Source organism: Bombus flavifrons, chromosome 17 (genome assembly GCF_040668555.2).
Source record: "Bombus flavifrons isolate JBK064 chromosome 17, iyBomFlav1_principal, whole genome shotgun sequence".
Lineage (NCBI taxonomy): Eukaryota > Metazoa > Arthropoda > Insecta > Hymenoptera > Apidae > Bombus > Bombus flavifrons.
Genome location: NC_138458.1, coordinates 6132771 through 6157911, shown reverse-complemented (window position 1 = coordinate 6157911; position 25141 = coordinate 6132771). Strand labels below are relative to the sequence as shown.

The window sequence follows — 25141 nt, the reverse complement described above, 5'->3', positions numbered from 1 at the left end:
ACGTTTCGTCCTCTGAATATTCTTCTCGCGTATTGTGTCCATCGCTAATTTTGCTAAACTGAAATAGAAGAATTGTGGACGAGACTTGAAGTAAAATAAACGATAATAATAATAGTAATGACGATATCAGTAAAATATATCGAACAGGTACGGCTGTAGCTGAATATAAATTCTCTTTTCGGACGAGAAACGCGGAAGAACGAAGAACTGAATGAATTTCTGCGCGAATATTTTAACCTTGGCTAGAGGTTCTCCCTTTCTCTCTTAGCCTCTTTCTACACAGTGACCTATTTAGGCATGGGCAAGGTCGTTTAGTCCCAACGCATTCACCGCGAGCGGAACCTACCTGCTGAATTATCATTCCAGGTTGCATAACTCGCGTATTCCAACCGGTATACCGGCGAACAAAAAACTCCCAGAATGACACAATGCAGGGGGAAAAAATATCGCGGTGTACGCGGCTTTCTATCGGAGTTGTGTGTCGACGATCGTGTTAATTTCTACCAAGCAACCTTTCTTTTTACATAAACTAGCAACGCGTTAAATATCGATCCGATCGCTCGCGCTTGAAATTATGGAACATTGTATCGAGTTATACTAGGTCTGATTATAAATTTCGAAAACGAGTTCGAGCCAATAATCGACAGCGGTGGTAATTTCGAAAGAAGTAAAATTCTGTGTACGATTGGAAGGAGATCGGAAGAGCGGAGGTTTTGCAGTTCGAATTTAAACGGAAGGAAAATTTCAGGTGGGCCGCTGCCCTGGTCGATTTAGTTTTCCAATCGGACAGAAATGAATATTTATATTTTAGATTTATGTTATTCATATTTGCGTGCGTAATTGGCATTCTATCTTCTAATCGGTTGATTCATTTTCCATGGTAACAGCCTAATTAGTAATTCCTTAGTCCTTCTTCTAATAATTAGTTTACTTGTAGTAATTTTAGTAGTTGGTAGTCCTTCTTTCAATTTTCTCACGATTCTTCGCATAATCGACGAGCTCGTTTTCATTTGCAGACAGAAAATTGTATTTTTCTCTATCGTTTAAATATTTACTTTAGGAGCAATATGAAGCCTAGCTGTATGAAAAAAACGATTAATTTCGCTTCCTATATTCGGCCTATTGTGTCCACTATCACGCAATAAACGTCCAGCCTTCGAAAATTGTTTTATTTCCGGCCGTTTTATGACATATTTAGTTCTTCTAGACCGATTATTTGAAAAACCGCTTATTGAAACCAGTTCCTCTCTCTTTCTCTCTCCTCCCCTCTCTCTCTCTCTTTCTCTGTGTTAAACACACAACTCGAATAATCTACTTTATCCGATTTTGAAATATGGTCAGCTTTTTTCTAAATACCGTTGCATTGCTGAAATAATTATAATCGCTGTACATCCACCACTCGGCTAATTATTCTCTTCTTATTTATTTATTTAAGTCGCATCAACTCGTTTGGGTCATTAGCAATCACGTTACTTAGGCGACAGCGAGTGAAAAATATCGATACGTTGGAAAAGCTTCGATGTATTTGCACGTCGCTTCGCGGTCCTAGTTTCGACCATATTTCGTAGTCGTTCGTTAAAACAAATAAAAGGTATAATTTCGTTGGATTGATCGCATAGCAACTTGAAAGACGTTACTTTAAGAAATGTACCTTCCGAGCGAAGCTTCACCTTGTTGAAATCGAGTTACGTCCGCGCTAACGATAGTTCGATGCGAAGCTTTTTCGGCGGGAAAATTTAAATCGTCGTTGGTACACGGATCGAAGAAATTGTCGTTGGTATGAAACGAATACGTACAAGCATTTGCAATAGTAATTAATTATGGTGGAAATTGATTCCACGTGTATTGTAGAAGCCACGTGCGTGCGCGTGCTTGTGCTTTTAGCAAATGATCGCATAACGTTTTCAGAGTGTACAAATCTGCCTTTCACAACGAAAGGATTAATATTAGCCCGGTGTACGTGTAATGACGTTGGTCGAAATTTAAATTCGGCGCACGAATACTATCCATTAAATTTTGTCTCGTTATCGATTTATCGTCTCATTGCCAATTATCAATCGAATTGAAAGAAGGAATTTGCCAAAAATTATGCACAAATATATCGTGATCTCGTTATCGGTCGTCATACATTGAGATATTCCTGCGATTTGCTTGTGCAAGTTGAAATTTGTAAAAAAGTGGCATGAAAGTTGCTGCGAGTATAAATAAACTGAAACTCAGAATCGAATCGAGCAGCTCATCCACCGTAACAACGATTCAGTCACGTTTTCTTCAAACTTATGTCTTTTTTTAAATATACGATAGCATTGAGAATGATTCTAAAGTTGATCAATTAGAAAAATCTACAGGGTGTCGCTGAACAACGTGTACAAATAGGCACGAAGAGACTTCTTATGAAAAATATTTGAGAATATGGAATGACGTATTCTCACACGATGCTGCATTCTCGAGGAAATCGAGTTGGAAAATTTATCAAGTGTACTTGAACACGGCTATCAAACACCATTCGTCCGCATTTTGCGTATCATTCGCAATTATTTATTCCATTACAATCTGAAAAAATAAGACAGTGGAAAAGAGTGGAGAAACTTGCAAACGAAAAAGATGGGACGAACGATAAATTTGAAAAAGGAAAAGGGTGGCCGGGTCGAAGTCCACGGCATTTGCTGCGCGTTGCGCCGAACCAAACCAGGGCGAGTCGTTCAGTGATGGGATCTGAAACTGTCCGAGTCTGTATCGAAAATTTTGTACCAAATTTCGAACAGGATTAGGAGTTTAAACTTCTTGAAAGCGCTCCTTTAATCTTGAAATTGTCTTGAGTTTTGTTCATCTTGCGAGTCTCGGTTATTTTGGAAGGAGCTTCGTCAGAATGATTCCTGATCGTCCTCTTCATGTTCGTCTATGTTCCCATAACATCTTTCATTTATCTTTCTCGAATCTGTCAAGGTCTTACTTATCTTGGAGTCTTGAACGTCTTGAAGTCTTGCGATTCTTGTTCGTTTTCGAACACTTCTTTGGGCCACGTCGTTTTTGCTCGTGTTTCGATAATGTCCTGAGTCTTGCTCAGCTTGGAAATCACGAACGTCTTCAAGTCCTGCAAGTGTTGACCGTGCTCTGTCGACGAATTCTTTGGTGCTTCTCATTTTCATTTGCGTTTCGACAACGTCTTTTATTTGTGTCTTGCGTCTATGAACCTCGTTGGCCTTAAAAATGTCGAGCTTTCGCGAGTCCTGAGAGTCTTGTTCGCCTTAAAAATGTCGAGCTTTCGCGAGTCCTGAGAGTCTTGTTCGCCTTAAAAATGTCGAGCTTTCGCGAGTCCTGATAGTCTTGTTCGTGCTCTGCCGTCGAAACGACGATCGACGGGACCTGCTTGGGCCGTGTCGTCTTTGTTTGCGTTTCGACAGCGTCTGTTGTTTGTGTCTTGAACCTTTAAACCGTCTTGAGTCTCGGCCATCCTGGAATTCTTCAACGTCTCGGACGCCTTGATCGTTGTGGAAGCCTCGATCGTGCTCTATCGTCGGAATGACGATCGACGAATTCCTCGGGCTACTTCGCTTTTGTTTATGTTTCGATAAGATAAGCCGCTGCGAGCCTGCGCTGCGACCTAAACATCATTTCCACTACCAAACTCTCGAGCCAAGAATATCGAATATCCCGCCGCTCCGGCACTGCCAGCACGATCAACACTCATCAACACTAGAATCGATTCTACAAGCGTCTTGCGACTGGTACAGAAGACTCGTACGACTGACGCGACAATCGATATAAAACAATCGAAATTTCGACTTATTTTCGCAACTGTTTCAAGCCTTGCACTCGACAAGCGTAAAAGACTCGAGACCCACGAAGATTCGAGACTGACCGACGCTTTCCAGAGTTTGAAGATTCGAATCAGGTCGCAAGTGGTTCGAATTCGTCTAACAGATTCGAAGCGATTGCGAGCGTTTCACGTACCATCGCGATCCTCGCTTTTCCACCGGTTTCCTCGTTGACGTTCGTCCTGGCTGCATGAATATTTTCACAGCCGCGATCGCCGTTCTTCCCGTATTCCCCGGGCGTTCTCGCGTGTCAGCAGGTTTTCCAGTCTCTTAGCATTGGCGTCATGTAATCCTGCAGCCTTGGTCGGCCTCAAGGACCGTCACGAGTCTCCTCGCCGAGCGTGCAAGCACGACGAAGCCGAGCCAAGGACAGCTGGCGCGGCCGAAATCTGGAAACCGTGCCACCGGTGCTTGTCCCGTCTCGTCCGAGTCGATGCAACCGACTGTTCTCTCGCCTCTGTCTCCTCGGCAACCTGGTCAAATGGACCCACGGACGCTCGCACAGGTAGAAAGTAGGTTTTGAAAGCAGTTGGCGTCGGTGAAGGGGAACGGCTACTGCTTTTGGTAATTTCGTTTTGGATTTTTGACAATTGTGCAGCAAGTGGACGACGCTTGTTACACGCTTGCACAAGCAGCCGATGAATCCAACAGATTCACGTACAGCCACACGAGTGTGTACGGTCACTGTTGTAGTTGTAAATACGTTTGTCGTTCGATTAGCTGATTCTTGCACTTGTTCAAGCACGATGTTGGAAGATTGGTTTGTGCAAGGGTTACAGTGCGGAATAAAATGGCAGGACGAATGAAGTCCTGTGGCATTATTAATTATACAAGGTGTCTCGTAACAAATTGACGATATTTAGGGGTGGAATTCATGGAACTCGAAGAACGATAAGAAAAGTTCGTATCAACGTTATCATGTTGCTGGAGTTCGTCGAAACCCTTGTTCAATTTCAACAGATTCGCTAGGTGCTGAGTGTACGGACTTCGAGCGTGGCCAGAAATAAAAATCCAACGTGTGCGTGCGTTGAGACGCAAGGGAGTGGTTGTCGCAGCATCTTCTAGAAAAGTGATCAGGTACGTAACCAAATGATGGGATAGTTACGTCTGGCGAACGAGATCAAACAGCAAACGTGTCGACGGAAATTTGTCTAATTCTTTTCAACTGCTCAATCCATTTCCTCAAATATAGCCCGCTCATTATGAAGTAGCCTGTATCTATATATTTGTACCGTACATATGTATCCGTAAATAGGTGGATAGTACATGCTGTAAGAATGTGGTTGAAGAGTTGCTCGTAGTAAGAAAAAGTGTAATCCAATTTGCCTTATCGCAACTGGACGAGGAATTTTCTACTGACGATTCTCGTGTACATGTCAAATAAAACAAATACGAATTATCGAAAAATCACTTATTACGAAACTGCTTGTATTTTGAAATACACGCACGGTATATGCTGCGAAAATGTGGTTCTAGCGACGAACAACTGGAAGAGAGTTGTTCGTAGAAAGTGAAAGCCTAATTAACTTGGCTTTATCTCGAGGAAACGAGGGATTTGTACCGATGATCGTCGTGTATATGTAAATATAAATATGAATGGTTAAAAAGGAGAAAATAATTGCTAATAATACGGACAATTACTGGCAGTGTATTTTTGTTCAGAGAAGCTTACGAATCTTATGAATGGAACGAAAATAACATTGAATTGGCAATATTTACGTGTCAATCGAAAAATTCCAAAAGCGGTAACGGTTGTTCAACTATGATGTGGCAATGCGTCTTTTCATTAGGCAGCTGACAGCTGTCGGTGTGGTGCTATGGCTTCCTGTGTACGTATTATATCGCTAGCTGAAGATCGTACGGTTGTGTGATATTTTGATTACGGTAAACCTGCAATCACTATCAATGGCGGATGGAAAAATTGTTGAAGTGGCAGTGGAGAATGAAAACGGCCATCAATAACTTTCAGGGAAAAAATCAATTTGACAAAGGATTATGTTTGTCATACTGTACAGAGGGTTTTAAAATTCTACAGCACGTATCTACTACGCGCCTTGATAGCTAGTTTTTATAGTTATTTTAAAAATACTTTATATGCGGAGAATGGCAGTGTCAAAGTCATCTGCGAGATTAAATAATTCATTACTTCACTTTGTGTCTTTGTTCTACTGCTATTCTAAGGTGCGAAGTTTTCGCGATTTTTGTTCAAACGTATTGCAAAATTCGAAATCGACGCGTGAAAAGATGTAATTTATTTTTTTAATAAATTCTCAAGGAATTCGAAATCTTTTAACGTACTCGTAGTTGGCAATTTCTACACTTTACCAGGATCAAACGTCCCTTGGAAAGAATAGAAATCTAACGTTTTATGCAACCAGCTTCTGTTACCAAGATAACGAAATAAATTATAAAATTTATATCGAAATACCATGCTCGTAATTTCTCAGCTTATCGTTTTCAACCAGCAAATTGTTGAAAGCGATTGTTGAAACGAAATAAGGTTTCTACAGAAATAAGGTTAACTTCGTTTATACTTCTTCTACACTACTTTCTTACGTCTTCACCGTTATCTTACAAAAGGACATAATTTTCTGTCACCAGTAATCAGGTACAGCTCGTGAAAAGACGTAATTTTACGTGAATTAAACCTCTAAAATATCACGTTCCAAGGCAAAACAACGAAACAGTTGCGTCCAACTGGTCGAAAGCATTTTTACACAGGGTAAAATCAAAGCCAAATTACAAATAGATAAAATTAACTATAAATAGAAATTCATTCAAACGCAAGCGTACATTTTCTAACATAAAAAGCTAAGGTAATTTTAGCACATGAATAACTAAATAGAAATAAAGCGACAAGAGGCGTAGAACGTTCAATTTCACGTTAGCAGATATTCCAACATACAATAAAGAATACGTAACATATCTCTATATTGCTTCTTTTACCATTTAAAATGTCCCGTTTCCATATCCATATCACACGCAATACTCGATACAGTATACCAAAACATGTTAACGTACATCTTAAACAACTAAATGCATACTATATATAATCTACTACAAAGACCTACCTTATATTATCCCTAGCCTGTCTGCATTCTCATTAATTAAATCCTAACGCGTATCTGAATTCTACCTCATTTACGATTAATAATTCGCGCGAGTGAAAAATCGGAGAGTCGCAGAAGTCGGAGAGTCGCAGAAGTCGCAGAAGTCGCAGCGACAGACCGCGCACGATTTCCACGAGTTTCCCGCGCAAAGCTTGCACGGCTGGGAACTCGTTTGATTAGTGGCCGGCGTAGCGCGGTCAGTAGAACGATTCCGCCGGTGGTCAGCCCTACCTCGAGCACGCTGCGAGCTAATCGAACGTCTATATAGATGCGCAGTTCTAGCGTCCCACCTCCTCCTTGTGATATATGGGTGGTTCAGTTCGCGTGTCCAGTAGGATTAAAAAATATGAAAAAAGGAAAAAAGAGGGAAGAATATAGACGAACAAAAAGGGACAACGCGATTCTCCTTGCAGCGTGACAGTTATAGATTTGTGTGTACGGTTCCAGCCAGCTGCTTTCGCGCGAATAGTAGCCACTTTTGCTACACGATTTTGTCGTATGATCTTGAAATTATTGCAACATTTTAGGGGATACTCGAGATAGGTTGTTGTCGAGTGTTTGGAAAATTGTTTCAGGGCTTTGTATTTAATTACTTGACGTCGCTAATCTGTTTCTGCTGGGGGCCTGAATTGTTGTTTTATTGAATTTTTGTACAGATTTAACCAACAACTTTTTGGACAGCTTTCAATCGTAAAGAACTTGAATATGGCATGTTGCTGATTAATGTTCGTGTACTTAGAAATTATCCCTCAGTTATTTGCTCTACTAGCTGCTATATATAGCATATATAGTACCTAAATTTAATATCTACCACTTCTTAATACTATGCTAATTTATTCTACTATCTACTACTATACTAATTTAATTAGTATCCTAATTGATGGACATGAGAATTACACACAGGTTTTCAAAAGTAAAATCATACAATTTTCAATGCATCGATCGATCGACGCACTTCGTTACTTGTCACGTTTTATAGAACTCGCGTGGGATTATTATACGAACGAACGAATAAATAAAGCTATTTGCCAAATTCTAGTGACTCAATGAATAAAATCACCAGGTAATTCCTTGTGATTTAAAGCGTTCGAAATTTCGTACAGGGTTTTTCAACATTTTTCTGAGTTTCAGGCTACATACGACTGTAAGGATAAATATGCTGAGAATTCGTTTCGTCTGCAGCCGTTGGGCGATCAGTGATCGAGTATCAATGAACACGATGGATCTGTATTGTCGGCAACGCGCAATCTGTTCAGCCTATCGATACTGCGCGGTCTGATAATTAAATAACGGAGCTGACGCTATGCCAGACAAATTAATGTCCCTAGTCAACGTGGCGAGCATTGTGCTGTTGATTTTGGACCCCTTTCCGGCGCAAATATCGCTTTAATCTCTTCAATCACTGTGTACAGACGACTTATCCCGTGTTTTTTTTTTCTCCATACTGTTTCATCGGATGTGGACCAGTTAAATAAACACAAAATATTTCTTAGCAAGATACAGTATAGCTGTTTCGTAAAATACTTCGCTTTAATTCTTACAACGAGATAAAAACGTATTCTCTATAGGATCGTCTTTCGTTGAATTATTACAAAGAAGTGAAATACCAGTTTTAAAGGTTTAAGATTTCCATGCATTTTGAAGGACGCAGGAAATCGAGAAGAAAGAAAGCTAACAATTTTAATAAATCGACGATTGAGAAATTTATTGATACAGAACAATTAAATATATTCTTCCCGTTTAAATGTGAAATTTTGAATTCACATATAATCTGCTTGTTAAGTCAACGAAGTTTACTACGGCATCATGTTCTCAGTTTTTGATATCTTCTCACGTTAAACTCAAAGTACACGATATCTCGCCATTCTTTTCTTATCATATTAAAGCCTGTCCCGTAATATGCTACAAGCTTGATTATTCTGTGCAAAGTTCAAGGTCGAGTTTTAAGACGTTCAAGCTCAGCTGACCTAGATACCCTAACTTTATCCTACATAGCAATGTGTACTCTCTTTCAGAGACTCAACACTCGCGTACTATAAAATCTGCAGAAACCCAGTACGCTTAATTAATACACTTTCGAGTAGGAATACTAATAAATTCAGATAATTTCGAGTATAATAATTTTAAAGATAGCCAAACAGTTCCACGTTCCTGTAACTAACAATAATACAAACTCAGCGATAAACACTTGGAAATCTGCCGCCTTCAACACGAAAGCAAACGAGTAAAAGCGAAAGTAAATATAGCATTGACTAATTGCAAGCTGAAAAAGAAGAGTGCGACGGTTTCCGATCAGCTTGCAATTCCTAGAGCAAAGTTCAGTAATCGGTTTTGATAAGCACGTAGCCGAGGGGGAAAGCATAATTACGCCGGCAAAACCAGCTTTGGAAGCAACTTGGGGACAAAAATGTTGCATTCGATCGGGCATAACGCGCCGGTTAAGGGGTTAACGTGCCGGTAATTGATAAGTAGCCAAGTATGCGTTTGATGGCGCGACGTAAAGAAGCAAGGTAGCTATCGCTTATGATATTAACAGGTCCCTTTTGCTTTCCACTTGATCGAAGGCAGCTCGATAAATTACGAGACGCCCGCTCGTTGATTGGCCGCGTTGATTGCACCGCGATTATATCAGAGGGAAAAGTCGCGTTTCCGTAAGAAACATCGTGATCGAGCACAATTATCCGGGCTGATCGGTGGAACGGTCGCGTGGACTGCTCGCTACCGTGTTGCCAACCAGCGAAACACGGCTATTTCCCTGGCGCGAATGTTCCGCGTGCGTGAACACGCGTGAGCCAGGACAGACGTACGTGCCGTACGCGGATAAAACTTACGATCTACGTGAATTAACATAAAGACTTGATTAATGCGCCGATGATTTCAGCGCTGTTGCAGTTGTGTCTGAAGAACAGCGAAAAAGTTGCGACATTTTCGCTGGCTCGTCGATTTTCATACTACTTGTTGGCCGAAAGGCTGTACTCCACTATGGTTTTTGTGAAAAACCGGTAATACCTGTAATATGCACGTACGATTACACCTATAGCCTGTGCTGTAATAATCTGCAACCATAAATATCGGAAATCGTAGAGCTAACCCGATGACGTTTAGTGTCTTGGACACCTCGTGTTGAAATCAAATGCACGGACGATTTTGAGATTGGCTGGCAGTACATACGAGTATTTAGGGGAATTTTCTAATTATTTTCCTATGAGACGTCCTAGGCGTATTGATGATTTGTGTTGAGATTCGGGACAGTCAGATGCTTCCCGGGTACGATCAGCGCATATTGGGGCCATTTTACAAGACCGCATTATGTGTCCGGTACATTATAGTTAACCTTATGAAAGTATCACAAAAATGTGCTTGCTTAACTCATGTTGAGATTCGAATATCAATTGATACTTTCATCGAGAGTTTGGCAACTTGTTGGACGTATTCCGATGTCGTTCGTGTTTACGCATATGGAGAACGCTTGAACGACGAAACAATTTTCCACGTGGATTCGCGAAAGGAGTTACTCGACACCTCCCTTCAGAAAACGGTATTCTTTCGCAATTTCTATAAAACAGCAACCACTACGGCAAAAACTATAAAACGTAAGTTTCCTCGAACCTTCCCCGATCTGCCACAAATTGAGACCCTGAGTCCTCAATCCCTGGCATCGTAAACCCATCGCGAATCTTCGTGTCCCTGTACCTGAAACAAAACACACACAAAAAAAAAAAAGAAGAACCAAACTAACCTAGACCTATTCACAGTGATAAAAAACACCCATAGAAGCACCTAAATCCACAGAGCTGCTATAACCGTACCTAACCTCCACCTGCGCCGTATCGCGTGTCTCGCGCGGTGTGTAATCCGCGGGAGCGCAGCCACACAGCGAGCGGTCCACGTGATCGCAACGGATCGCGTTGAGAAAGCGAATGAAAAAGCGGAGGAGACAAAAAGAGGGCGAACAAAAAAGAAAAATTGAGGAAAATGCCCAGAAGATACAGAACGGTGGGAAGGAAAGGGAAAAACACGGCCGCTGGGAGAGCGCCGGAACACAGGCTACGATTAATCCGTTCTCCCTTGGCTGGGTCGCGTCGCATGTTTTCAGGTGCATACGAAGCTCAGCGGAAGAGAGCTTGTGCACCGCGAGAATGCCTGGACGAGAAACGTGCACCGGCACGCTGCAACTGCAGTGCGGGACTGCGGCGTTGCATCTGGCGAGGTGGCGTCGGAGGCTTTGCCAGCCGCAGAGGCCTGAAAGCTGTGTGCGAGCGGGAGACGCTTTTCAACGGCGAAGGAGAGACAGAGGAACGCGCGTATCGCGTACATGGAACGCGGCTGGAGGGACGAAGAGGGAGAGAAAAGTTCGGAGGAAGAAGACAGGCGTGGAGAGACGGATAAAGAGAGAGAGAAAGGAGAGCCACGTGGTTGCCGGTTCACGTCAACGTCGTCACACGCAGAGGAAAGAGAAACACCCCCCCATTCGTCTCCCTTTGCCTCCTTTCTTCCCCTTTTTATTCCCGCTGCAACCTTCTCGTTTCGCCATCTCGCTCTTACCAGTCGGACTTCACGTTAGACTGTCTCCATTTAGCTAGCGTACAGGGGCACACGCCCTCTCTGTCTCGCTCCCAACGATTTCTCTCCTCGTCTCACGGTCGTTTTTCTTCCTTTCGCTGATGTAATTGTCCGGCTACTCGTCTCTGTCCCACCATCGTCCACCGGTTCTCCCTTCGCTTTTTTCACCGTGGCTCTCTATCTGTCTTTGGTCATCTCGCTTTCTCTCTTACGGATTTCTCGTTTCTCTATCTATCAGTATTTGACGATGTTCCTGTCCCTCTCTTCCTTTCTCTGTCCTTTTTTCCAACGTGTCGCCGTTTCTCTCGCGTAACGCGCGATCTGGCCCGAAACAAAACTTTTTGACGTTTTTCGCGCACCCACCCTAGGAATATGGACATACGTCAACTACGTGTGTGGGGAATGCGCCAAGTCCGTAACGGGGCCACGGGATTGGTCGAACGGCTGGCCAATCCGGTTTCGTGCCGGCTTCGAGCGGGGAAGAGGGTGAGGGGGATGCTGCGTGGAAAGCGGCGGACTGGAGGGGAGGAAATCCAGCGGGATGAGGGAAAAGCAGGGAGAGTGCGACGGAGGCGCAGGGCCGTAGGATGTCGGGGGGGCTCGCGATCGAAGAAAAAACGGCCGACCTCGGATGGATCCGGAAGTTGATTAGGACGGACCGTCGATACCGGAGGATGTATTTTTATCTCAACTGAAACGTAAATGGCGTGAAAGTTATTGAGCGCCCGACGAAATCGTCGTCTTCCGACGCGCAGTTTCGTTAACAACCACTGCCAACCAGTCGAGAATACTCGACAGAGTATTTCTCGTTCGTTTTTCCACCTATGATAAATAACGGTTATTTTCGCACGATAAAATTCATCCATCGCCGATGAATGCTTTTTACTATATCGGGTACGAAAAAAAGGGGAATTCAACTTCTAAACGTACGTACGCCAAGTAACGGTAAATTAGTTTTAGAGAAAATTGTTGCACGTGAAAAAGAGTTTAGTTCGGTCGTAACGAAGCTTGACGTACGGCACTGGCTGGAAGGAAACACGATGGACGCGGGGTCCCGGGGGATCGTGAACAAGCGAACAAAGGATGCTTTGAAGGCAGAAGAGGAAGACTCGAGGAGAGAGCCTCGCCTCGTTCCCTTTCCCTGATGGCTGGCAGAGAGGGATCTCCGCTCATCTGTTCTTGCCCTGCGGTAGGTAGGTTAGGTGGATACATTTGGCTCTCTTTTCGTCTCTCTCTTTCTCACACGCCTGTGCGCTCCCCTGCCGGTCCATTCCTCGTGGTGGTGCACTCGGTGCTTCTAACGTATCCTACGAAAACCAACCCCCACAGGAACCACGAAGCAGAAGTATCCACGCGTTCTCGTTAGCTCTCCAGTATACGATATTCCCCTCGATTCTCATAAACGTTCCTGTTTTCAATCGGTTCGACACGAGCTTTTTTACGTCGAAAATCGCCGGCTTCTCAAAAAACACGTCACAATCTTTTCTCATACCGCGCTGTATCTTTTGGATCAATTTCACAAAAGGTAAACGTTATCGTGATTCTCGCGATGTATATCGTGTATACGATAGTCGTTTCAAGTAGTCAAGTAGTAGTCGTTCTGAAACGAAGGAAGTAAAAAAAGAAAAAAAAAAAAAGCTACGAGCATACGTCATATCCGATGTCACGCTACATTACACTCTGCTTTCATCGCGTGCGTATCTTGCGCGCTAGGGCTGAACGTAATGACTATTCCGTTTCTTCGGCACGTTTCCGAGTTATTTTTCAGCATCTCGGAAATTGCTTTTTTTCCCCGGTGCTGAACAGTCGAACGACGACCTTTCAAGGGAAATCAGAGGTGAAGGGTGATCGTTGAGTACGAGTCGGTTGTTACATCACGGTTAGGAAAAAAACCCTAGAAAGGTACTAGACGCGCTGGGCGACGCTGTATCGTGGCGCGAAAAAAATTCCTAGCCGGCGTATAATACAATAATCCACAGACGCGATGGCACAGCATCGTTCTCGAGGAGTCCAGGCAACACCGCCATCGCCGTCTCTATAATATTCTCGGAGAGATATTTCAGAGAGAGGGACTTCGGCGAAGCCTGTCTAACGACGCTGGAAGACCAGAGAAAGAGAGAAATATAGGTGCGCGGGCGCGCACACAGCCAGGCTGCGCGTTGTTCGCGTCGAATATGCAGCAAGAAAGAGAAGGAGGCAAAGAAGAAGAGAACGATCTCGATCCTCGTCCAACCAGTTCTTTCATTTCCCGTCTCTATCTATCTCGTTCCATCCACCTTGTCTATATCTCTGTCGCACCATCGCCCACTCGTTTATTCGCCCTCCTTCTCCTCTCTCTTCATTTCGCCTCTGTCATTTCTCTCTGTTCTCCCTTGCTCGCTAGGTCTCCGCCATACATCTATCTTCGTTCCACAGCTATTTCGTAGCCGTTCTCGCTCTGTCCTCGTCGCTCGCTTCGTCTCGTTCCCTCCGTTGTTCGTGCTTCGAATGCCTTCCTCTCTCCTGGTTCTGTCCTCCTCTCGCTCGTATATCAAGCATCGCTTCGTCCTCGTTTCCCAGTCCCATTCCCTCGACTCTCGCACCAACACACTCGCTCGATCCGTCCATTACTCGCTTTTCTCGCTCTCAGTCGCCCCCTTCGCGTCTCCTGCCCCAGCCGGCCGTAATACTTCTCATCCCTCTCGCTTACTCTGTTATTTCTCTCCGACCTCCGTGTACGGCAGATACGCGCGCGCGGCAATAGCTGGTTTCAGGAGACAGAAAAACAGGCGGACAGAGAGGGAGGTAGAAGCGGGTAGGTGGGACGGGGAGCGTTCGAACGTAGAAAGAGGGAAAAGCAGGAGTGCGATACTCTGCGACGCGAGTCTAAGATAGGAAGAACGAACGCAGGCAGGGGGAAAAAGAGACAGAGGGAAAAGGGAGTGGAGGACGCAAAATCGTGTCCGAGCATTAACGCGGCCCTCTCTCTCCCACTTACCTGCTTGCCAGCTAGCTTGGTCGTTCTCAGCGGTGCCGGGTTCCTCCGTTCTTCTACACGCTGCTAGCTACCTCGTGCACCACGGTGCGGCTGCTGCTGCGGGGAGGGATTTTAATTTCGCTGGATAAGTATTTATCTCGAAACGCGTGGAGATTCCGTAATGGACAAGGTGTATTTTCGGCGCGATGTAAATCAACGGACTTACCGGGAACTATACGTGCGCGCGCACGTATATTCCCATAAATCTATTTAAATATATGGCCGTGTGCGGCGCTCGTGCGCTATACGCTCTCGTCGTATAGAGCGCGGTACAGCGTCGCTATATACATAGAGGAACACGCAGCTGGCTAACGTGTGTCCGTGGATACACGTGGGAGCTTCTTCTCGCTTTGACAGAAGGGAGAAGCGTGTCTAAATTGGGAGTGGAAGGTGGGGTATGCTCCGGAGAGAGAAGATACACGACGCGGCACGGGGGAAGTTGGACGGAAGAAGAGACGGGGAATTATATCTTCTACTTCGTCCTTCTTTCGCCGTCGTTCCTATAGGAGGCGCTTCTAACGCGCGACTACACCCACGCTTGAAATCCCGTCCCTCGTGTGCGTGGAGGACGAACGAAGCTGGAAGGACGCGGAGAATACGCTGTGCGCTCTACCGTTGTTAGGACCCGTCCAGAGAAATGCCGGGACGATGAAAAAGTGGACAAGAGAGGGAGGGGCGACATTTTCGCGGAGTAGAACGACGATAGAGGGGTGTATAAAGGGACGCGCGAAATGGCGGGATGTGGAGGGGGACTACGAATGTCTGTCGAAAGGCCGCGCCGGCAAAAGACACCGGGAATCAAAGAGAACCGGCTGGAAAAACTGCACGGAGAGAAAACTGGCGCGAGAGAGGGAGCGAGAGGGGTCGGGCGAGGCGGACGGAAGATTAAACCGAGAGAAACGGGAACGGAGAACCGGAAGGACGGATGGCGCGGCGGGCAAAAAAGTTTGGCCGAAGGAGAGTAGGCAAAGGGAGAGGAAAAAAGGAGCGCGTCCGAGAGGGAACATGTAAAATTCAGCAAAGTGGCGGAGCATCGAGATAAACGAAAGGTCGGAAGACGAGGAGAAGGGGTAAGGGAACGAGGTGGACGGGATTAGGGGAACAATGGAATCCGGGGAATAGGAGGAGAAAGAAAGAAGGGAAGAAAAACAGAAGAATCTTGCAAAGGGAATACAATACGAACAGGGTACCGTACGTAGGCTGCAGGGTAAAAAGGAACGATGAAAAATTCGCCGTGGAACGAGCGATCCGTGATGAAAGAAACGGGGGCAAAGAGGAAAAGAGGAAAAGAAAAAGGAAAAGGGGGGTAGGGACAGCGATGGCGAACAGGCCCTTGCCTGTTACGGTTCGCAGCGGGGAGCCAACGATCGGAATAAGATCGAGAGGATTGATGATTCCAATGGACGTGTTCGAAGGACCTTGCGTAGGTCGTGCTGGCTTCGTCCTTTAGCACCTACCATGCGACTGGCTGAGCACCAACTATCGATCGAACCAACGATATATACGAGACACGCTCGAACCACCGTGTACACACGTACTTACACACACGCTCACGCACGACCACGTTCCTGACCCGTAGGGGTCCGTGTGTGGCCGCGTGTATGCATGTACGTGCCTCGTGTTCTACGTGTGTACGTACACGTCGGGGTTATATATACATGTATATATATAGATCGATCGATTGCTGGCCATGGATCGATACGTGCGCGCGCAACCCACCCTCGTTTGCTCGCTCGCTCGCTCGAGGCTCTACGGTAAGGGTTGCTGCTGCCTAAGGTGTTCCAAGGGATGGGAGGGGATCGGCGGCGCCTATTGGATTTCCACGGACTTTTTTTATCCTTCTTTTCCGTTGCCCCTTTTCCCCCTGTCCCTTCTTTTTGAAAAACTGTAGATCGACCAAAGGCTCGGTCTCGCCCGGATGATACCGTAGAAAGATTCTATGAATAAGTTGGCAACGTCCAGGATTATTTTTGAAAGGAAATCGCGCCACAAACACGCGCGTGGAAACGAAGCTTTTGCAACTCGATACTGGAAATTTACAGTACCGTCGGTGTGTTTGGAGAAATCGTAGGCTAACAACGACGAAGAAGAAATAACGGAGAAAATTTGCCGGATTAGAAATTATTTTTCTCTAAAATCTCTATTGAGCTTCTGCGTATTGTAATACGTAGAACCACCCCGGTGTTCCCTTTGGAAAAACTTTTGTCCCCGACGTAGTGCACGTGCGCTTTGGCTTCCACCAAATCACGTTCCCCTGCGATCAACCGGGTCTCCTCATTTCGGATCGAGAGGAGAAGGTGAGCACAGGACACGCTTTACGACGAGACGCATGGACGGTCGTGAACGAGCGTTAAAATATTCAGCGAACCGGCCCAGTTGGTCCTGCGCAAGTAGAGAAATCGCATTTCGGAAAACGACCCCTCACGTATACCCGCGTTCGTGGCAGCGTGTGCGTGAAAGTTTTTCGTAATCGGCCCATCGACGAGGCGTGGAAAGTGTCGACGATCTAAGCACGCCGGCCGACATAATTAAAACTTCCAGAAAACATAATAACTACACAATTAAAGCGCGTCCCTCTGACTCTACTCTCTCTTGTCAGGAACAAGGGGAACTGAGGGGAGGAGGGTGGGAAGAACGGGGAGAAAGCGGGTTTGAAAAGCGACGAGGACGCGCCGATGCTGGAAAGAGAAAAACCGAGAAAGATAGAGGGGAGGGTGGTTTCATGGTGAGGGTGGAAACCGAGAAAAAGAGACAGAGCGCGAGAGAGAAGAGGCGAAGCGGAAGGGAGACGGACGAAAAGAGAAGATTCCAAGCCGAGCGGGTGGATGGTGGTCTACGGCAAGAGGAAGGGGGTAAAATGATGTAAAAATAACAAATTGAAACTGCTGGCCAGGAGGGTTGGATAACGCGAGGAGCAACGAGGACGAGGTTCGCCGATATTCCCCGAGCTAGACGAGAACGACCGATCTATATAGTTACCGGCGAACAGAGACGGAGTGGCAGGATGAACGAGACAGCGAGCAGCAGAGAAGGGTGGGCCAAAGGGGTGGCACAAGTAGATTTCAGTCTGGTGGGGGTGCTGCCAGAGAGCTCCCCTCTTCGACGGAAAATAGGGGAGGGTTGTCGTACGTGTTAACGCGGCTACTATATATATATATATATATATATATATATATACATACATATATACACATATATCTAGAGATACATACATATATGTAAGTACCTATATACACACATAGCATATACGTACGTGTACATACGTACATACGGTATATACGTCGTATAGAATGCACGTATGTGTATATACGTAGAGGCACCAATGATAGTCCACACCCATACGAATTCCTATATACGCGTACCCCTTTCCCTCCACAGCTTCACCCTCACTCTCTATCCTGTCTCTCTCCGAAATCAGCCATCCTCGTCACATCCACGCAGTTTCACGGCGTGAGTGTATGTGACGCGAGGGGCAATGCTCCATCGTGCAACGTGGAAATTTAGTTCCCTTCGTGTACACACACGTATAGAGGAATCGTGAGGGTGTGGGAGTAGCAGCCTGCGGCTGTGTGTGGTGCTTTACGACTCGATCGTAGCGTTAATGGCACCGCTGTCTGAGTGTGTAGGTAGCGGTGCACACGGGAAATGTGCTCGTGCCCGTCAGAGAACGCTTTCGACGTATACCATCCACCGTACTAGGCCAGCCAACTATATTTCGCGCGACCGAGCAGATTTCACTAATACGAGGAGCACGGCCCGCGTGGAATACGTACGCGCGCCTCATGCAGCAACCCGTCCCTCGCGATACTACACGTGGCGATCGACGAGGAGGGTTGCGTTGCGAACCAACCCCCGCCCCATCCCCCGTTTCGCACACTTTCTTTTTGTCGTCTCTGTTACGTTCGTTTAATTCACGCTTTTCCTGGTCACGCCGTCACTGTCGTCGAATCGAGCGTGAACCAGAGAACGCGTGCAAATGGCTCGATCAGCCAGACATTGTGCTGGTTCCAATTGATTCCGCGAAAGGATTCACCGGAGTAACGTCGCTGGAAAGAGCACGATACCGTTTCAGGCACACCGTATTTCATTACTTTTCTGGGAATCATCGGGAATCTTGTTATTTCGACGGTTTCGTCGCGTCGCTGCTATCTCGCTGGTCGATATAGTTTCGTGGATTTTCTAGAATTTTAGAAAAGTAGATTTTTCTTAATTTCAGACAGCACGGATAACGGAGCAGGTTTCCAGCAGAAACTTGGAAACAGGAGCATCGTTGGGAATAATTATAGTGCTAACGTAAGGCTTTAACATATATTTGTTACGTAACATATAACATATATCTGTTTTATAATGTAAACGATCAGTCAGTGATATAATTCCATTTTAAAATTCTGACATAAGTCTGTTCTTATTCTGTGTGCATTGTAAAGTGACTCAAGGATGATAAAATATGCATACACGCTCCATCATCAGCACCACTTATTCTTATAACTTGTCCAAACAAACTTCCATAAAACTGAATATTCTTAATCAAAACAAGAGAACGATCTTACTCCTAGCCTGCCAGCAAACTGTATTACCTTGCACAGTTCCATGTCACGTAGAGAAACGATCCTCTTGTCAATCCCTGCATTACAGCAAATCCACGAATATATAAATTCCATCGCATCGTCGTTTGATTTCCTCCTCTCGAAGGGTGGGACTCCGCGAGCCTCCGAGAGGAATACGGGGGAAGCTCGTCATCGCAACTGCTGAAAGAAAGTAAAACACAAAGTACAAAATATTCGATTCGATGGAACTACCGACGAAACGCGATGCAGTCGGATGAAACTCGCTGATTGAGATCTATATATATATCATCATATCGTTTATTGACAGGCCACAGAGACCAATTATACGCATGAAAATCAAAGAAACGTAACTTGAAAAATAAGGAAGCAATGTGAAAGCTTCACCTGCACAGCGAGGCTACGCAAGGTACGTTTCAACCCTATTCGAGGAAAAAGGGTCGAGGCGGTCAGCATAACAACTGACATAATTAAGGGAATACGTAGGGAAGAAGAACGAGTGAGAAGAGCCGTATCTTGAACGTACAATGTTGACACGAAGAATATTATTTCTGCTTGCGTTCTTGGAAGGTTTATGGAAATTGATGATTAAGAGAACAGTAGCGTCACGTATCTTTCTTCGATTTGCAAACGGTAGCTTATTAGGAGCACCAAGAACTCATAATTGCAGTTATCAATGACCAATAGGCATACCAAGTTAGAGAAAGCTGGAAATCTTAGGAATTTCTGTTGAATTCCCTCGATAAAAGAGATCTTACTTTTTCTATGCAGAGTTCCATACTTCTGACATGAGATCTAACCAGAGAAACATTAAGGCCAGCAAATTCAACTGAGCATTTGAGATACCCGGATAACCTAGGAAGTTAGGCTACTACATTATGTAGTACAAAGTGTAGATTGGTAGTCGGTTAAATGATACAAATTTAGTACCCTATAATAGGCTTGATACTAATTAATGTTTCATTTAATACGCTAAAACCTAATTAATTAGTATGTAACGGTTCAACTAGCAATTACAGCTGATCATCTGAGACGTCCAGAGTATCCGTGAGACAACTGCGTGTACAAAAGTTGCCAGAGTATCTCGTGAGACATCCGAACATCCACGACAGTTTTGAAACTTTTTGATTCCAGGTTAGGCCACTGTTGCTATGTGATAGAAAGTACACACGTTGTTGCTGGTCGATTACGATACAGCACAATATCCAAATATGCTTGGACCTAGTCAATTAGTGCGTAAAGGTAGGATTCTAGATGTTAAACAATCATCTGAGGTACCTGGATAACCTATTATGTAAGTACAAAGTGTAGATTGGTAGTCGGTTAAATGATACAAATTTAGTACCCTATAATAGGCTTGATACTAATTAATGTTTCATTTAACACGCTAAAACCTAATTAATTAGTATGTAACGGTTCAACTAGCGATTACAGCTGATCATCTGAGACGTCCAGAGTATCCGTGAGACAACTGCGTGTACAAAAGTTGCCAGAGTATCTCGTGAGACATCCGAACATCCACGACAGTTTTGAAACTTTTTGACTCCAGGTTAGGCCACTGTTGCTATGCGATAGAAAGCACACACGTTGTTGCTGGTCGATTACGATACAGCACAATATCCAAATATGCTTGGACCTAGTCAATTAGTGCGTAAAGGTAGGATTCTAGATGTTTAAACAATCATCTGAGGTACCTGGATAACCTATTATGTAAGTACAAAGTGTAGATTGGTAGTCGGTTAAATGATACAAATTTAGTACCCTATAATAGGCTTGATACTAATTAATGTTTCATTTAACACGCTAAAACCTAATTAATTAGTATGTAACGGTTCAACTAGCGATTACAGCTGATCATCTGAGACGTCCAGAGTATCCGTGAGACAACTGCGTGTACAAAAGTTGCCAGAGTATCTCGTGAGACATCCGAACATCCACGACAGTTTTGAAACTTTTTGATTCCAGGTTAGGCCACTGTTGCTATGTGATAGAAAGTACACACGTTGTTGCTGGTCGATTACGATACAGCACAATATCCAAATATGCTTGGACCTAGTCAATTAGTGTGCGGAGATAACGCTGTAGATGTGAAACAATCATCTGAGGTACCAGGATAATCTCGGAAATTAGGTTACTGTATCATGAAGTATAAAGTGTAGACTGTTAGTCGGTTAAATGATACAAATTTAGTGCACTTTAATAGGCTTCATATCAATTAATATTCAACTTAATGGATTTTAATGTGGACTTCAACTGTATATCTGAGATACTCAAGTACCAGGGTAGCCGTGAGACACCCAGGTATGCAAAAGTTAGAGATTAGGTTACTACGTACGCTACGTAATACAAAGCATAGGTTGCTGGTAGTGAGTTTTAAATGCAAAGGAGAATCCGCTGTCAACCCGGTCATCGTACTTGTGCATATGTAAAGACTGAAAATAAAGAACTCTCGTCTCGAACCAACGAACACACACAATGCAACCGGTCTCGCCTTAAAGTGGTGAGAATGTTCGATCAGCAGCTTCTTCATTGTCAGTTCTAGCGAGTTTGCTTGTCGCATCGAGGTTCTCATGCAACTGTCTCATATGTATCTCGCGAAATAGCCGGCTACGCGGTTAATTCTTCTGCATTTGGTTGAAATCACCGCCACGGCTTTTGCCAACAACCATCCACCCACGCCAGACTCGATTGACTTTAACCGAAAATTGCTCTAATCGACAACGCTAGGCACAATAATAATCGACACACAGTGTTAACCAATTGCTCGCAGCTAGCTTCGACCATTCTATTCGCTTTGGCTGCTGCTTGTTCCGCGTTTTCGCCGAGCAAAACAATTAAAAGCTAGTGCAAGGCACGTATTTTCTTTTGTCATCGAGCAACGAAGATTCACGCAGTTTCGATTCCCAATTTGCTAGCTGCTATATTTCTCGACTGGCGGACTGGCGCCAGTTTACGGTCGAGCTGGAAGCTAAAACGAAAAAACGAAGGCGAAAAATCCGAAATTCGAAGATATTTACTCGAGGAAGCGCATTAGCCTTTCTCGGGGAAATATTCAGAAACGGAAATCAGACTGGAAAATAGCGGCGACGTGTGCGCCGCTGCGTGCAACCCGATGGCCGAACAACATTTCGACGAGAGGAACATTATTTAAACAGCGACCAAACGGATCCGAAGGAGGTACATTTTTCCAAATAAAAATTCATTTAGCAGGCAGCGGGTTCGCGGTTGTCCGGCTTTTGCGAAACCGGAAAACTCATTGCGCCGAAAGTAGCCAAAGTGCTTTGTACAATTAAGCGAGAATTTTCGCGAATCAGCACCGAATTAGTATTAATTAACTCGCAATTCCAACGGAATTCCTGTATAATGAACGAAACAATTTCGTCGGTGCAATAAACTTCACTCGAAAGCTACGAATAATTTCAATCATAATTTTTCTCTATCCTTCCTTTCGTCTATCGATTTTCCCTCGGTCCTTCTACTTGCTGGGGAATTCCTATTACCATCATTATCATAATAAAAGGTTACATTCTCTCCTTTTATTAGGCGCAGAGAAAGAGATTCTGCGCGCTTTAGATTTTATATTCCATACAGCGTTACTTCTCCAACGATTTTTGACAATTCTTTGACATCGTCGATATTTAAGTTTCTAACTTTTGCGCCTTCCATCACGCGTATACGCAACGTCGTTTATCTATTTTTTAACGCGTTTTTGACGAAACTATAAACTGCAGACGTACGTGTTGTGAAACTTGTTCGAAATTTACATTGGTATAACGCGTTCTTTCGATTAATTCAATACGTTGTATGTTTCTGGTGTTAAGATAACGGTTTCCCTATCGTTGATAGTCGATAAAGAGGAGCTTTTCTCATTGGATCGAAGGAAAATTCTGATTGCGATATAGCTAAGAGTGTACTGTGCACGCGCGACGAAAGAAGCTCGTCGATGAAATTCGTATTTCTCGTTGCATCTTCTTTTCGTCTCAGTTCGACGAAAATGACGTTGACGGTGCTAAAATCTTGTTGTTCAGATGGCAGAGTCGCATTTGTTTGAACTCACCGGGGGAACGAACAGTCCATATAACTGCAATTCGTACGTCTAATCGAGAAGTTCTCCGACTTTCCTTGTTACCTATGATTCTTCCTTCATTCGTACAACAACGGTTCATTTAATCAGCTACTGATTAGAATTTCGTCGTGGCGAGTGAGAAGATCGTCGAAACTGAACTGTGTCTCGAGCGACCGAGACCTAGTTGCTGCAATTTTCAAAGGTGAAAACCATGGAAGAACCATAGAAATTACATTTCGTCTCGCTTATTCATGCAAAATATGCCATTTTTCAGAAATGAAAATTATGTTCACCGAGGTACAAAAAGCTACAGAATTTCCTTCCCCATCTAACATTGTTCTCTCTTTTGACAAAATGCAAATCGACTTAACATCTCACTGAGAATCCACAGCCTGGCAATGATTTGCCGCGTTCAATTCGTCCGCACGTTTTATCGAGACCATTAATCATCCGTAGATCTCGGCCATGACGTCGATCGTTGACTTAAGCCTGATTCACGCAAGCGGTCAAGGTTACTGTCGGATTACGATCGACCAAAATCTACGATTTTACCGAGACGCTCGCAGTAAACAACCGAATCCCGTGGCAGTGTTTCTCATCCTCGTTCGTCCGCTCGAACCAGCAATGACATCGTTTTCCAAGTTCTCCAGCGATTAGACGATTAAAGCAGCTTTCATATTCTTATTGTTCTATTATTATATCGTGATAATTGTATTCTATTATCGATTATATTATCACATTATCTTACCGATGTATCGCTGATTGTAGGAAACACTTGTTAACCAGCGAATCGAAGAAAGCGAATTTCGCCAGTGGAAGCCGATCGCGGCGAAGATCGGCGGAAGGAAAAGCTCGCGAAGGAAGAGCAGAGTACGCGATATCCGTTTCCTTTTCTCTGTAACGTTTCGTGTCCCATGGAGCCGACTTTGACGACTCTCAAAGAACTAGACGCGTTTTACGGCCGTTTCGTTCCGTTTGGATATTCGATTTTTCGTTCGGACTTGCCGCAAGGAGAAGGCACCACCGACCCGGTTTCTCTTCGCCGTGGGTTGAATTCCCAGCTTTTTTGTTGTGGAAAAAATCCGTGTTTCGTAGCTTTGTGGCCGGCCTCGGATGGAAATCATCGCAGTCGAAGCGGCGACTTATATAATTACACGACAGAGACTCGTTTACATTTCGTTAAGGAACAATTACCGCGTGCTACGTGTAACGAGATTTAAGGAAACGCGATAAACGCTTAATTCCACGGGAAACTGGCCGACAACTTTACTTCCGGCCAGCCCTTCTCCGCCACTTTGTGCCACGTTTTTATCACCATCGAACAGCGTACTTATCCCAGACGCGGATAATTTTCCATCCTGCAAAGTTGCCCGCTGAAACGCTAATTCAACGTTCCATTATTACACGCCGTACCATTCTCTTTTCTGTTTATTGATTCGCGCCGCAGTCAGTTCTACGGTATAACACAATCGATATTATTATTATTATTATTATTATCGGTATTCTTGCCGCTGCTATTACCAAATAACACGAGTGGAAGTAGCCGCAAAAATGCTCGACCGCCACTCGAATGGTGGAGATTCGGGGGCCATTTCCCCGATCGAGATCGATCATTTGATCAATCGGTAAACAGTTGGCGAACAGCGGGCGATCATCATTTTGCGCTTGTTAATTATAATACACGTTCATTAAGTATTCAAGTGATAACGATGTATCGATTTTTAACCGACGACGAGCAGAAACACCGACGGCATGTAAAATAGGCGACGCTATTATTGTTGCTACCAATTACAATTCACATGCAAGAAATAAATACGAGCTCGTACAATCGCGCGGAGAATATTGCAACACTTGGACGGGGCACGAAACGCAACGTTTCTAATGCAATTAACGGAATTATAATCGATGGATATAAAACAGTTCTGACCATTACGTTTATCGTTGTTATGGTCGAAGTACGAGAGCTGAGAGCTGCGACGTGGAAATTACGAAACGTATCGTCT

The 25141-nt window shown here is 44.4% G+C and overlaps 1 long non-coding RNA gene across 3 annotated transcripts in view; it reads right to left on the bottom strand.

Annotated features, from left to right (window-relative positions):
* The window catches only part of LOC138188725 (uncharacterized), a 181420-nt gene that overhangs the window by 18924 nt on the left and 137355 nt on the right, over positions 1-25141 (bottom strand). Inside the window, exon 3 of one of the 3 annotated variants that reach the window (XR_011175631.1) lies at positions 18719-19255. The exons of 1 other annotated variant lie outside the window; for it this stretch is intronic. This is a non-coding gene — a long non-coding RNA (uncharacterized LOC138188725). Of the gene's footprint in view, positions 1-18718; positions 19256-25141 lie in introns of those variants that run through there. One more of the 3 variants, XR_011175633.1, reaches the window with a different exon arrangement.